Genomic DNA, 12,075 nt, shown 5'->3' with positions numbered 1-12,075 from the left:
TTTGGCTTTCGGATTTCCTTCTCTATCAATGACCTACAAATATGGTTACAACTGAATATACATTAGAGATGCATAGAGTGAGGTCATGAAGAAAGTACTTATTCCTCTGAGATTGTGAGATAGTGATTTGGTACAAAAATCTTTTGAAACCCTGAGGGCAGAAGTGGCCATCCATGGTATGTGTGCCACAAGTGATATGCACAGTCATTTTGCTTGGAACACAGAAGATAGGGCAGGAAATAGAGAGTGGAGTCACAGATTGTCCAGTGGTCCAGGTAGAAGAAGGAGTTCTGAGTGACAATAGGGGAGTGGCAGGACTTACCTTACAGAATACCTGCCAAGAAGGTTGCCCACCACTGCCTTGGAGAATGCTGACCTATTCTAACAACAGTTTAAAGACTGTGGCCGCATGCCCCACGTGCGGTTTGTGGTGTGACAAGCCACACATGTGGAATGTTAAAATGTGTCTTACTCTACAAATTTGCAGCACAGGGGCAAAATTTGCTGCCAGGATTTCCCAATAGGAAAACCCCCCCACCACTCCAAAAACCAAAAAATCTGGGGGGGGGGGAATGGCATGGCAAACACTACAATAGCATGCCCTGGAACAAACAGAGGCTCAGTCCTCCAGCTCCTCCAGAGGCTAGCAGCCAGAGCATCTCCCCTCCTTCATTATGCCCTAGCTGTTCCAGAGTGCCAGGAGCTGGAAGGAGCTGGGCAATGTCAATTTGCCCAAAGTGGGGCACTGTCCCGCAACAAAGCACACATTCAGAGGTGTGTGCTGTGGCACAGAGTAGCAGCACAAATTTGTGCTGCTTTAAGCACAAGCCCCTGCACATCTGAATGCAGCCTGTGTGTTTCGTCTTTGTAACAGAACTAACTTTATAGGCCGCCTGATATTAGTCTTTGATATACTGTCTTGGAATAAAATACCTGCTGAGCAAGAGTCAAGTTCCAGAAATTCCTGGCATGCCAGAAACTGCTCAGTGTTGCAGAAACAAGAGCTATGCTCATGACTCTGAAATATATAATGTCTTTTCTGAGAAACTTAATAGAAAAATCTACAGTACTGCTAGTTCTTACAAAGGTTGTCAGTCTTGCAGCAGGTTAGGGGGAGAAATTAGTAACAGTGGAAATATTTCATAATATTGCTTGTTTTAATATGAGACATCTTTTGTTAGAAGCAGCATTATCCTTTATCACCTAACAGTCTTTCACCACCGAGATCAATCAATAAGCGTTTTATCATTCTCTTTAGTGGGGAAAGGATGGAGAGCTGCAGGCATAGTTTTACTAAAAGAAGCAAATAAAAAGAATTAAACTAAATTTTTAAATGTCTTTTCCTAAGGATCTAAGGCAAATACAAACCTCAAAAGTAAAGAGGTTCAGGAATCAGAATATTATTAAAAGTGACTCAAAATAAACAAGCAAATAACCCTTTCCTTCTTGTTGTTTTGGCAACAAAGCTTAAAACCTGAAAAATCAGTTTTGGAGAGAAGGTGCTACTGAATGAGTTATTGACAGGGTGGATTGAACCTAAGGTCTCTATTTAAAGGGCACCAGCCTCCTGGCTGAGTTGTCTTAGCTCAGATCCAGCAGTTGACTTACAAACCTCTTTATGATCTAGCAGCTAGATGGAGACAGAGGGTATGTCTACATGTGCAAGTAAGCACAACTACATACAGTGTGCATTGAGCAGTTTTTGGCAGGTGTCTACATGTACAGGGACTTCGGACTAAAGTTAGCACACTTGGCACTAAAGTTAGTCCCAAGTCCTTTCAGCCTTACCATGTGCCCTGTGGTGACCAGGGAGAAGCTCCAGCCTAATGGCTGCCAGCACTTGGCAGCCATCTTAGAAGCTGTGATTCCTAGCCAGCCCCTTCCCTAACCAGGAACCATGTACCCAGCACAGGAACAACACGTGCCAGCTCCCTCCCTGTGCCAGGGCTGCCCCTGCCAGCAGCATCCAGCAATCTGCTGCTCCAGCCTATCCCCTGGCAGAGACAACCAGTGCCATGTACAAAATGGCTGCTAGGATTTGTAGCCTGCAGCTAGGGGCTGCCAGAAAGCAATCCAGCCCTCGGGGAGGAGAGGTGACCAGTCAGGAGCCCTGGGGCTGTGCTCAGGCCAACCCCCTAGTGGCTGGGCATATCCAGCACTAAAGTGAGTGCCAGTTTGCATCTACAGATGCATTGATGCACTTTAACTAAATACACCTAAATTTGCTGCCTGCATTCACCATTTTTAATGTACATTAAAGGTGGACATGCTCAGCAAATGGGCAGATGAGAACCACATGGTGTTTAACACTGAAAAATGCAAGGTTCTCCACCTTGGGAGGAAAAACCTGCAGCACCCGTATAGGCTCGGCAGTGCTACATTGGTTAGCACTACAGAAGAAAAAGACTTGGGGGTCATCATTGACCACAAGATGAACATGAGCCTGCAATGCGATGCTGCGGCTAGTAAAGCGACCAAAATGCTGGCGTGCATCCATAGATGCTTCTCGAGCAAATCCCGGGACATCATTCTCCCCTTGTACTCGGCTTTGGTGAGGCCGGAGCTGGAGTACTGCGTCCAGTTTTGGGCTCCACAATTCAAAAAGGATGTGGAGAAGCTTGAGAGAGTCCAGAGGAGAGCCACGCGCATGATCAGAGGTCAGGAAAACAGATCTTACGATGATAGGCTGAGAGCCATGGGACTCTTTAGCCTGGAAAAGCGCAGGCTCAGGGGTGATCTGATGGCCACCTATAAGTTTATCAGGGGTGACCACCAGGATCTGGGGGAACGTCTGTTCACCAGAGCGCCCCAAGGGATGACTAGGTCGAATGGTCACAAACACCTGAAAGACCGTTTCAGGCTGGACATAAGGAAGAATTTCTTTACTGTCCGAGCCCCCAAGGTCTGGAACAGTCTGCCAGTGGAGGTGGTTCAAGCACCTACATTGAACACCTTCAAGAGTAAATTGGATGCTTATCTTGCTGGGATCCTATGACCCCAGCTGACTTCCTGCCCTTTGGGCAGGGGGCTGGACTTGATGATCTCCCGAGGTCCCTTCCAGCCCTAATGTCTATGAAATCTATGAAATACACACACCCTTAATGTGCATTAAATTAGGCTAATGCTCATTAATGTATTTTGTGTAGACATGCCCAGAGAGCAACACACTAAGAATGAGTATAGACCTCTGTCAGATAGAATCATGAAGTGGTTTTATTGAATTTCTCCTAACAGCTTTTATATTTTATTGAGAAAGTCAAACTGTAATTTTGAAGAAACTGACATCAAACAGGAAAATGTCAAGTTTAATTAAATCTGACGGTGAGGAAGCAAAGATTTTTCATTAATCTGAGCTTTTACCTATATTAACAAAATGTAATTTGGAAGTTAATTGCCTTTCACCTCTAATGAGATAATTAAGTTGGTAAAAGGAAAAAAAAATATTAAATAGCCAGGTAGCTCATAACACTTTCGATAAAACTCATCAGATGAGAGATGCTTTAAAAATGACTCTGAATTCAATTTTTCCAAATCAAATGCATTGCTAATAGCACGTATGCAATTTTGTAGTATTATTGAAGAGTAGAATTGTTTGCTAGTACCTTAGGCCAGGTACAGACATTACACTTATTGCATGATAAGTGCGTAGAAAGTGCTTTACAATCCTAACCAAACAGCCAGGGCACATGAGTGCTGTAAATATGGCACCTTCTGCTCTACGATAACCCCGGATGGATGTAGTATCAGAGTACAGCACTGTAGGTTACAGCACTGTACCAAACATCTATACTAGACCCAAGCACAACTTGTGTCTCATTTAAGGCACTCCACTCCCCCTCGCCTCTCAGGGCTGTGCATTATCCTAAATCCTTTGTCCTTATTTGTCTGGTCTGCCCAAGGCCTGGGCTGGCCCCATCCCCAGCCTGTCACTGCCAAGAGTCAGTGAAGTCTCTGTCCCCAGGCCTGCATCCTCTCCAGTTAACATAGATCCATCCATACAAAGAAAAGTGCTTATTGCTGAATTTCTTTTATTGCATATTTTCATGGGTAAAGTTGAGCAAGAGCTGAATGTGGTTTGGCTGCTATTGTAGGCTCAAAGAAACTAGGGCTGCTTTTGCTTACAGTTAACCTGTTTTAAGAATTGATTCATCTGCAGTGGTTTTTGCCAATAGGCAGTTTCCCTAATGGACATGAGGCTTTTGATATAAAATTGTGTTTAAATCCTGTCAATTTATCTTGATGCCATTCTGAACCGTGTTAAGTTTGGTGATGAAAATGTCATCTATCCCCAGCCTCTGCTGAGGTACTTAACAGCTTGGTAACATGTCGAATTTTATTTCATAGATTTCATAAACTTTCATAGACATTAGGGCTGGAAGGGACCTCAGAAGATCATCCAGTCCAGCCCCCAACCCGAAGGGCAGGAAGTCAGCTGGGGTCATAGGATCCCAACACGATAAGCATCCAATTTGCTCTTGAAGATGTTCAATGTAGGTGCATGAACCACCTCCACTGGCAGACTGTTCCAGACCTTGGGGGCTCGGACAGTAAAGAAATTCTTCCTTATGTCCAGCCTGAAACGGTCTTGCAGGAGTTTGTGACCATTCGACCTAGTCATCCCTTGGGGCGCTCTGGTGAACAAACGTTCCCCCAGATCCTGGTGGTCACCCCTGATAAACTTATATTGTGCTTTTCAAACATTGTTACAGAGTTCCTAGTGTAGACAAGAGCCCCAACTCCTGTTACTATAAAAAATGAACATGCTCAAACGTACATCAGTACACCCATACTTACTAATATGTAGCATCACTATTTTTCAACTTGTCTGGGGAAACCTAATGGTTGCGTAAAATGTAGATTGTGACAAGTAGTTACACTGCCTGCACTCAATACATGATGCAAAACCAGACACCCATTAGTCTAGCTCACAGATCCAAAGTCCACCTTGTATGCATTCAACAGCTTGTAAAGAAACAGAGAGCATTTCTGTGTTCTCCTGTCTTAAAGCCAATTTCTAATATTCTGGTGACTCTTGTAATGGTTTGGAACCGTGTGCACTTGATAGAAAGCTGTTTCTGACAGTCTATTACAGAATTTGAGGTATAATGCTGGGAGTCCCACAGATAGATGCATAGGCCAGCTAGTTCCAGGAACTCTTTTTGTCTAGCTCCCACATTAATAAAATAAACAATTATCATTTTACAGTAGTTGCTTTTTGAGGCTATATGAATAATAATATCCCATGGTCTTGCTGTTCTTAATCTTCTGCCTGCAAAAGAAGCAGTGATTTTATTTTCCCTTCTGAACCCAGTAGATTCCCAACAGACATACAGGGACACCCTCCTGAAGCCCTGGTGTCTTTGTAATGGCTTTAGGGGGCTCTCCCCTAAAACTTCCCCAACTCTCCCCTAAAACTTCAAGGACTGTTAGACTGTGAAGTATAAGCCAAAAACAACAGAAAGGAGACATTCTGATTTCGGTTGAATTTTCCACCTGTGGCTGCAGGAAGGGACAGCATGTTCTCCCCTAAGTAAGACCTCCATGAGGCTCATCCCATACACAGAATATTGGAACTACTGAGAATTGGACATTGCTTGCAGTTTTATTTCCTGGGCTTAAAAATTCCTTTGCTAGATCTCACCTTCTTGTAAGCAGATTAGAGATGTCTCCACTGGCATTTCTGAACCATGATGCCAATTTCTGTTGTTAATTTTGTTCTCAGTATCCATTCATTTTCAGTAAGTAGAAATGCAGCCTTTTCAGATGCTAGTAGTTGCCAACCGGGACACAACCTTTGTTTCTCTGTGCTCCTGTCTTAAAGCAGTCTGTTAAAGTGAATAACATTGTACATGCCTACTTCACTCATGCTGTTCTGTGAACCAATGTCTTCTATTCTACAGAAGGCTGGATACTCAATGTGGCTGTTAATCGCACAGTAACCTGAAGCAGCGATCTCTGTGCTGGCCTCCTTGTGAAATGTCCATCCAGGTGATATAGTAGGAAAAGTACAAAGCTGTTTTTCCATGTTTGTAACACTAGTCAATCTTGAAATTCCTAGGTACAGATTTCTTTGGGATGGGCAAAACATTGCACATAATTTCATTCAGATCATGACCAGCTGTGAGTCCCAGCCCAGTGCAGGGGGTGGGGGGAGAAGTGTTTTCTGTTCCTTCACCAGACCCAGCAATGGGCCACCCTCACCTTTGAGCCATGCCCTCCCCCACCCTGTCACAAAACACCCCATCGGCCTGGGAGAACCCCCACATATGGGCACAGGCCTATGGTAGCTCATGTCAGGCACTTGTACAACCTCCCAGGGAGCCCCAGGGCCAGGTACCCTGCCACCTGGACCTCAGCGTGGACCCTCCACCCCAAGCAGGAGACAGGGTGGCAGAGGCCAGGAGATCAGTACTAGACGCACACAGAGCCAACCCTGTGGCCTCCTCGGCTTGGGTATTGCCAGCAGGTCCCAAGTCATGGGCACCTGGCATGCTTAAAGATTTATTGGCCATTTTAGGATCATGTGGGGTCTGGCCAACTGCCTTCATAGTGGAGAGTGAGGACCTTTATAATTTACAGCCCAGGCGAGGCATGGAGCATTGCAAGAATCACAGGGTGTCTGCTGGACACCCCTGGTGCAAAGGGAGGCCGGGCAGGCTTTAGGAAATATTAGAATTGCTGCATCAACTGTTCTAGATCCAACTTGACTTTCCTCTTTGACAAAATAACTAGCTGAATGATGAAAGGAATATGGTGGACATAATATACTTGGAATTTAATAGGGACCTTGATAACAGTCCCAAATGCCATTCTAATAAGTAAACTGGAGAAATTTGGGCTAGATGAAAATACTATAAGGGGATACATATTTGGCTGTATAACTAAAGCAAAGTGTAAATATACATGGATAAATACTAGAATGGCAGGAGGTTTCAAGTGGAGTTTCATAGGGGTCTGTCCTGGGTGCAGTGCTCCTTGACATGCTTGTTAATAACTTGGATACTGGAATGGAGAGCTGCCTGATCATGCTTGCAGATGACACAAAACTTAGAAGGCACTGCAGACACTTTGGCAAATATGAGTAGATTTAAAAAATCTTGATAGACTGGAATGCTGGGCTGGAAGATAAAAGTACAAATGTAATTTTGGGGTTCATTATCAGAAACCTGAGATGCAAAATACAGGTCGGTGATAGTATCACTATAGTCAGTGCTGGATAGGCTCAGCTACTGTGTGCAGTTATGTATGGCCTCCACAATTTAAGAAGGATATGGAGAAACTGAAAACAATTCAGAGGTGAGCAATAAATACCAGAAAGGGTTGGCAGGGAGGCTATAGAGGAAAGGTTGAGAGACCTAGGCATGTTTACGGTGGAGAAAAGGAGATTAAGGTGGGAGACATGGTAGCATTTTTCAAATATTTGCAAGGCTGTCATAAAGAGGGAATAATACAATCACAGAGAGCAGAACATGAACCAGTGGCCTTAAAATACAGCAAAGCAAATGTAGATTAGATTTCAGGAAAAAAATTCCTTAACATGTGAACAGTAAACTGGTGGAATAGACTGCCCATGGCAAAGTTGTAGAATTTTCTGCCTTGGATGTTTCCAGGAGGAAGTTAGATACATATTTGATAGGGATAATTTAGGAATAGCATTTCTGCATTTGTGCTGGTGGTTGGATCAGATAACCCTACAGATCTCTGCTGTCCTTCTGATACTATGATCTTTTTCTGCAGCACTGCAGCCTAGCCAATCTCGCCCAAATTTATATTTGTACATTTGATTTTTCAATCCTAAGTGTAGTACTCTGCACTGGTCCTTTTTCAATTTGAACTTATTTCAGACCATTTTTCCATCTTATTGAGGCCATTTTGAATCCTAATCCTGTTCTGTGAATTTGTTACTTGAGTTCTGAAATCTATCTTCCACGTTCTTTAATGATGGACAGTATCAGTGTATCAGTCCCTTGGGAAAGCTCACTTGAAATCTCCCAATTTCCCATTGAGCCATTGATGACTGAAGCATCTGAGTCTGACTACTCAGTCAGATGTGCAACCACCTGATAATAATTTCATTCATATTATATTTATTTAATTATGAGAATGTTATGGGAGACGGTGACAAAGTTTTAATAAAGAAAATATGTATCAAATTTGCTAGTGTCCCACAACACCTACCACCTTCTCAGAGAAAAACAGTTTAATCAAGAATGGCTTGCTTTTGGCGCATCCAAGTTATATGTTCCTTATTACCTTGTCCATCTTTTATATGCTTGGACATATAGTTTTTAATTGCATGTTCCAGTATCTTTTTGGATATCAAAGTTAGATTACCATAAACTAGTTAATGTTAGAGTGATAGCTGTGATGATCCAGGAATTATGCAAGAGGCAAGGATTTCTTAGGGTGAGGTCTTTTATTAGACCAACTACATAAATTCTGCAGCTGGCCCAATAAAATATAAGAAATCCTTGTCTCTCAGATTAATCAGTTTATAATGCTCTTGTCCCTCTTTTCTCTTGTTTCTAAATGTGGGTATTTATATGTACTTTTCCAGTTTTCTGAGACTCCAGTTCTCAAAGCCCATAGCCGTTCAGTTACCTCATCTAATTCTTTGAGTATTCGAAGATTATGGTGACCATATGTCACAGATTGGCTGAGACAGTCCCAGATTTTATAGGCTGTTTCAGCATCCCAGCCATTGAAGAAAATTTAAGTAAAAGTTGCAGATTGGTGGGAACCTGGGAGCTGCAGGGTCGGTGCTGTGTGTACATGTGTGTGGCAGCAGGCAGGGCCAGAGATGGTGTTGGGATGCACTAGGGACCATGGTGCCTTTGTCACCAGAGCTGGGGCTGGAGGTGGGGTGCTGGCTGGGCTTGGGTGCTGTGCAGGCTCTGTCTGTCCCATGCTGACTCACAGCTCCAGTCCTGTCCCACCACTTGCAGCTGCATTCTAGCTGTGCACCCCGAGGCTGGGCCGGGCTGGGCCAGCCAAATTGCAGCCTCAACATGAGGAGCCCAGCCATGCCCTGCCCTAATCAGGGAGTGGGGTCCAAGGCTGGGGCTGGCTATGCCTGCTCAGGCCCAGTGGCACACATCCAAGATGCAGCTGCAGGTGCTGGGATGGGGCTGAAGCCATGAGTCAGCAAGGGATAGACAAAACCCACAGAGGAATACCAGAATGGCTCCAGCTCCGCCCAACACGCCCCCTCCCTACCTCCCATACACACTCTGTGCCCCAGCAAGTGAGTGTGTGTGTGTGTGTGTGTGTGTGTGTGTGTGTGTGTGGTGCACATCCTGGCACCCATCTCCCCATCTTGGTTTTCACTAAAATTATTGTGGTCACTCTATACTAAGAATCTCATCCATCAGTGATGACTTGAAAAAAATTCAGCTTAAGTAAATCTCCAGCCTCTTTTTTTGCTACTCAAGGATAATTACCTATCCTCATCCTTGCTGCTAATTGTGTTTGTCATTGAAAGGCTGACCTTTTTTTGTAAAGGCTGAAGTAAAAAAGACATTAAACACTAAAGCCTTCTATGCATCATCCTTTACTGGTTTCCCCTTACTGGTCAGAGAAATCAGTTTGCTTTTATCTTTTCAGGTGAAGATTTAATGTATCTTAGAAAATCTGCTTAGATATGTCATATTGTCAAGCCATGTAAATAATCTATAATTCGTTAACAACTGACGTATTCCAACACTTGACTCATTCTACCCATGAGGATTAATACTCAAATCCTTGATATTTCATTTTGGCTAATATAACTTTAATTTTATACAGTTTAGTCACGTAGCTAGTCACGCAGGATGACTGCAGCTTAGTATTGATCAGCAAAATATATAATATTCTGCAGAGGAATACCAGTATCTGTTCAGAGTGACTGATCACCAGAGTAAAATACCCATTTCTTAAGTTCCATGTCTGGAGGAATTATTGTGCTCCATCTATCCTACTGAGGTTGGCATCATTCTATCCATTGTCCAAAAGTAATTGGCCTCGGTGAAGTCATTTAGCAATGTTTCGATGATTGAATAAGAGTACAGGATCTCCAGCTACTGATTTTCTATGTAAAATGTAAGGAGAATTTCTTGAATCCTCAGGTTTTTTGACAGTTGAAAGTGCCTTGCAGCAAACTTGAACAGTCTTTTGAACATGCTGCCTTTTTTTTTTTTTATAGAGTTGTAGTTGTTGGAGCCAGGAGGGACCATACAGCTGAAGAACTCAAATATGTCATTATTTCTTTAGGACCAATCTGGGGTGCTCCTGGAAATCCTAAGCATTATTTTTTTTACTATAGACACCAAGTATTATGGGAGTCTTCTTCAGCACAGCATAACTACATTTGCAAAATAACTATAAGTACTTGCACACCCTGTCTTCCTCAGCATAACTAACAAAACCCACACAATAAATTTTAGAACACATTTTTACTCATATGACTTTAAATACAACAGAACAGCTATCACAAAGCTATTCTCTAGGGCTGTGGTTTTCAACCTGTGGGTTACAGGGGTCCACAGACTATATCTAAGGGGTCCGTGAAAGGTGAGTATGATCAATACAAAGAATGCAATATCCACACTTACAGTTCAAAAGACCGCCATTCAGAATTTCCAAAGGGGTTCGCACTGCCATTCAAACTACTTTAGGGGTCCACAAATACAAAAAGGTTGAAAACCACTGCCCTAGATCTATGGTTTTCATCCTCACTGGTCCCAAGGCACCCCCTATAAAATGCTAGCAGTCATTTTTTTATAATGGAAAAATAAAAGAGTAATTCTTGTGTTTCAAAGAACTCAGTCCAAAATAGATCCGAATATTTTTAATACTATGGATTCCTCTTCGAAATTTCTGTGTTTATCTTGTGAATCACATGTACATGTTTTCATACCTAACAGGGCTCCTATTAAATGGATTTCATGGCATTTTGTAGAATCACTGTCCTACAGTATGAGTGTGCAGACAAGTTCCCTGAAGAGAAGGCATTAACAGGATATTAGTTATTCCACAGTTATTAGTTAACTAATAACTAATATTAACTATTCCACAACTGGCTTTGTGCATGTTCTTACCCAAAAGTAAATACAAGGTGGATGTGAACCTGCTTTTACTGTAGGACTGGTTTTTACAGTGGAGTAAAGGTATGTTACTGTTTAGCAGCCGAGGTACTATAAGTTCCCACCCTAGTTCATTTCATGGTGACTTGTTTGTGATTATAAGAGGGAGAGGGAAAACAGTCTTAAGAGAAAAGAATGGCTGCATTTAGTGGCTCTGTGACTGACACAATCGAGCAATTTAATTATTTGGACAGTGTGGCTTTGAGAAAAGGGAATTTCTCTGAGAAGGCTATTAGGGCAAAGACAGTCCATATCTACTTTGCAAACTTCCATAACTGAAACATTTTTATTTAATATAATTTTTGGACAACATATCAGTACCATTTTAGTTAAAAAATTATGATGGATAACAAATAGATTTGATGAGAATCTGATGATAACTGGCTATCCAGTTGTAAGGCATAGGTAAACAGCTTCTGTCATCATCAAGTCCATGGCTGTACCCTCTCTCATGACCCCCTGTGGTCCGTGTGTCTTCTTAGAACATTAAAGATTATTGCCCATATTTCTCTCTAGCCCTTATAAATATATTGTTGCCAAGAAGGACAATGGCATACTGGGCTGCATTGGTAGAAGTATTGCCAGCAGATCAAAGGAAGTGATTATTCCCCTCTATTCAGCACTGGTGAAGCTACATCTGGGGTAGTGTGTCCAGTTTTGGGCCCCCTGCCACTACAGAAAAGATGTAGACAAATTGGAGAGAGTCCAGCTAGGGGCAATGGAAATGGTTAGGGGGCTGGGGCACTTGACTTAGGAAATGAGGCTGAGGGAACTGGGCTTATTTAGTCTAAAGCAGAGAAGACCGAGAGGGGATTTAATAACAGCCTTCAACTGCCTGAGGTGGGGTTCAAAAGAAGATGGACCTAAACTGTTCTCAGTGGTGGCAGATGACAGAACAAGAAGCAGTGGTCTCAAGTTGCAGCAAGGGATGTTTATGTGCGAGTTCGATGCCGAA

At 42.9% G+C, this 12,075-nt stretch overlaps 1 protein-coding gene across 1 annotated transcript in view; it reads left to right on the top strand.

Moving 5' to 3' along the window:
- Positions 1 to 12,075, top strand: part of DOK6 (docking protein 6) — a 490,286-nt gene that overhangs the window by 197,658 nt on the left and 280,553 nt on the right. The window lies entirely within an intron of this gene.

The sequence above is a fragment of the Crocodylus siamensis genome, chromosome 3 (assembly GCF_052110815.1).
Source record: "Crocodylus siamensis isolate JL-2025a chromosome 3, ASM5211081v1, whole genome shotgun sequence".
Classification (NCBI taxonomy): Eukaryota; Metazoa; Chordata; order Crocodylia; family Crocodylidae; genus Crocodylus; species Crocodylus siamensis.
This window is presented reverse-complemented; position numbering and strand designations above follow the sequence as displayed.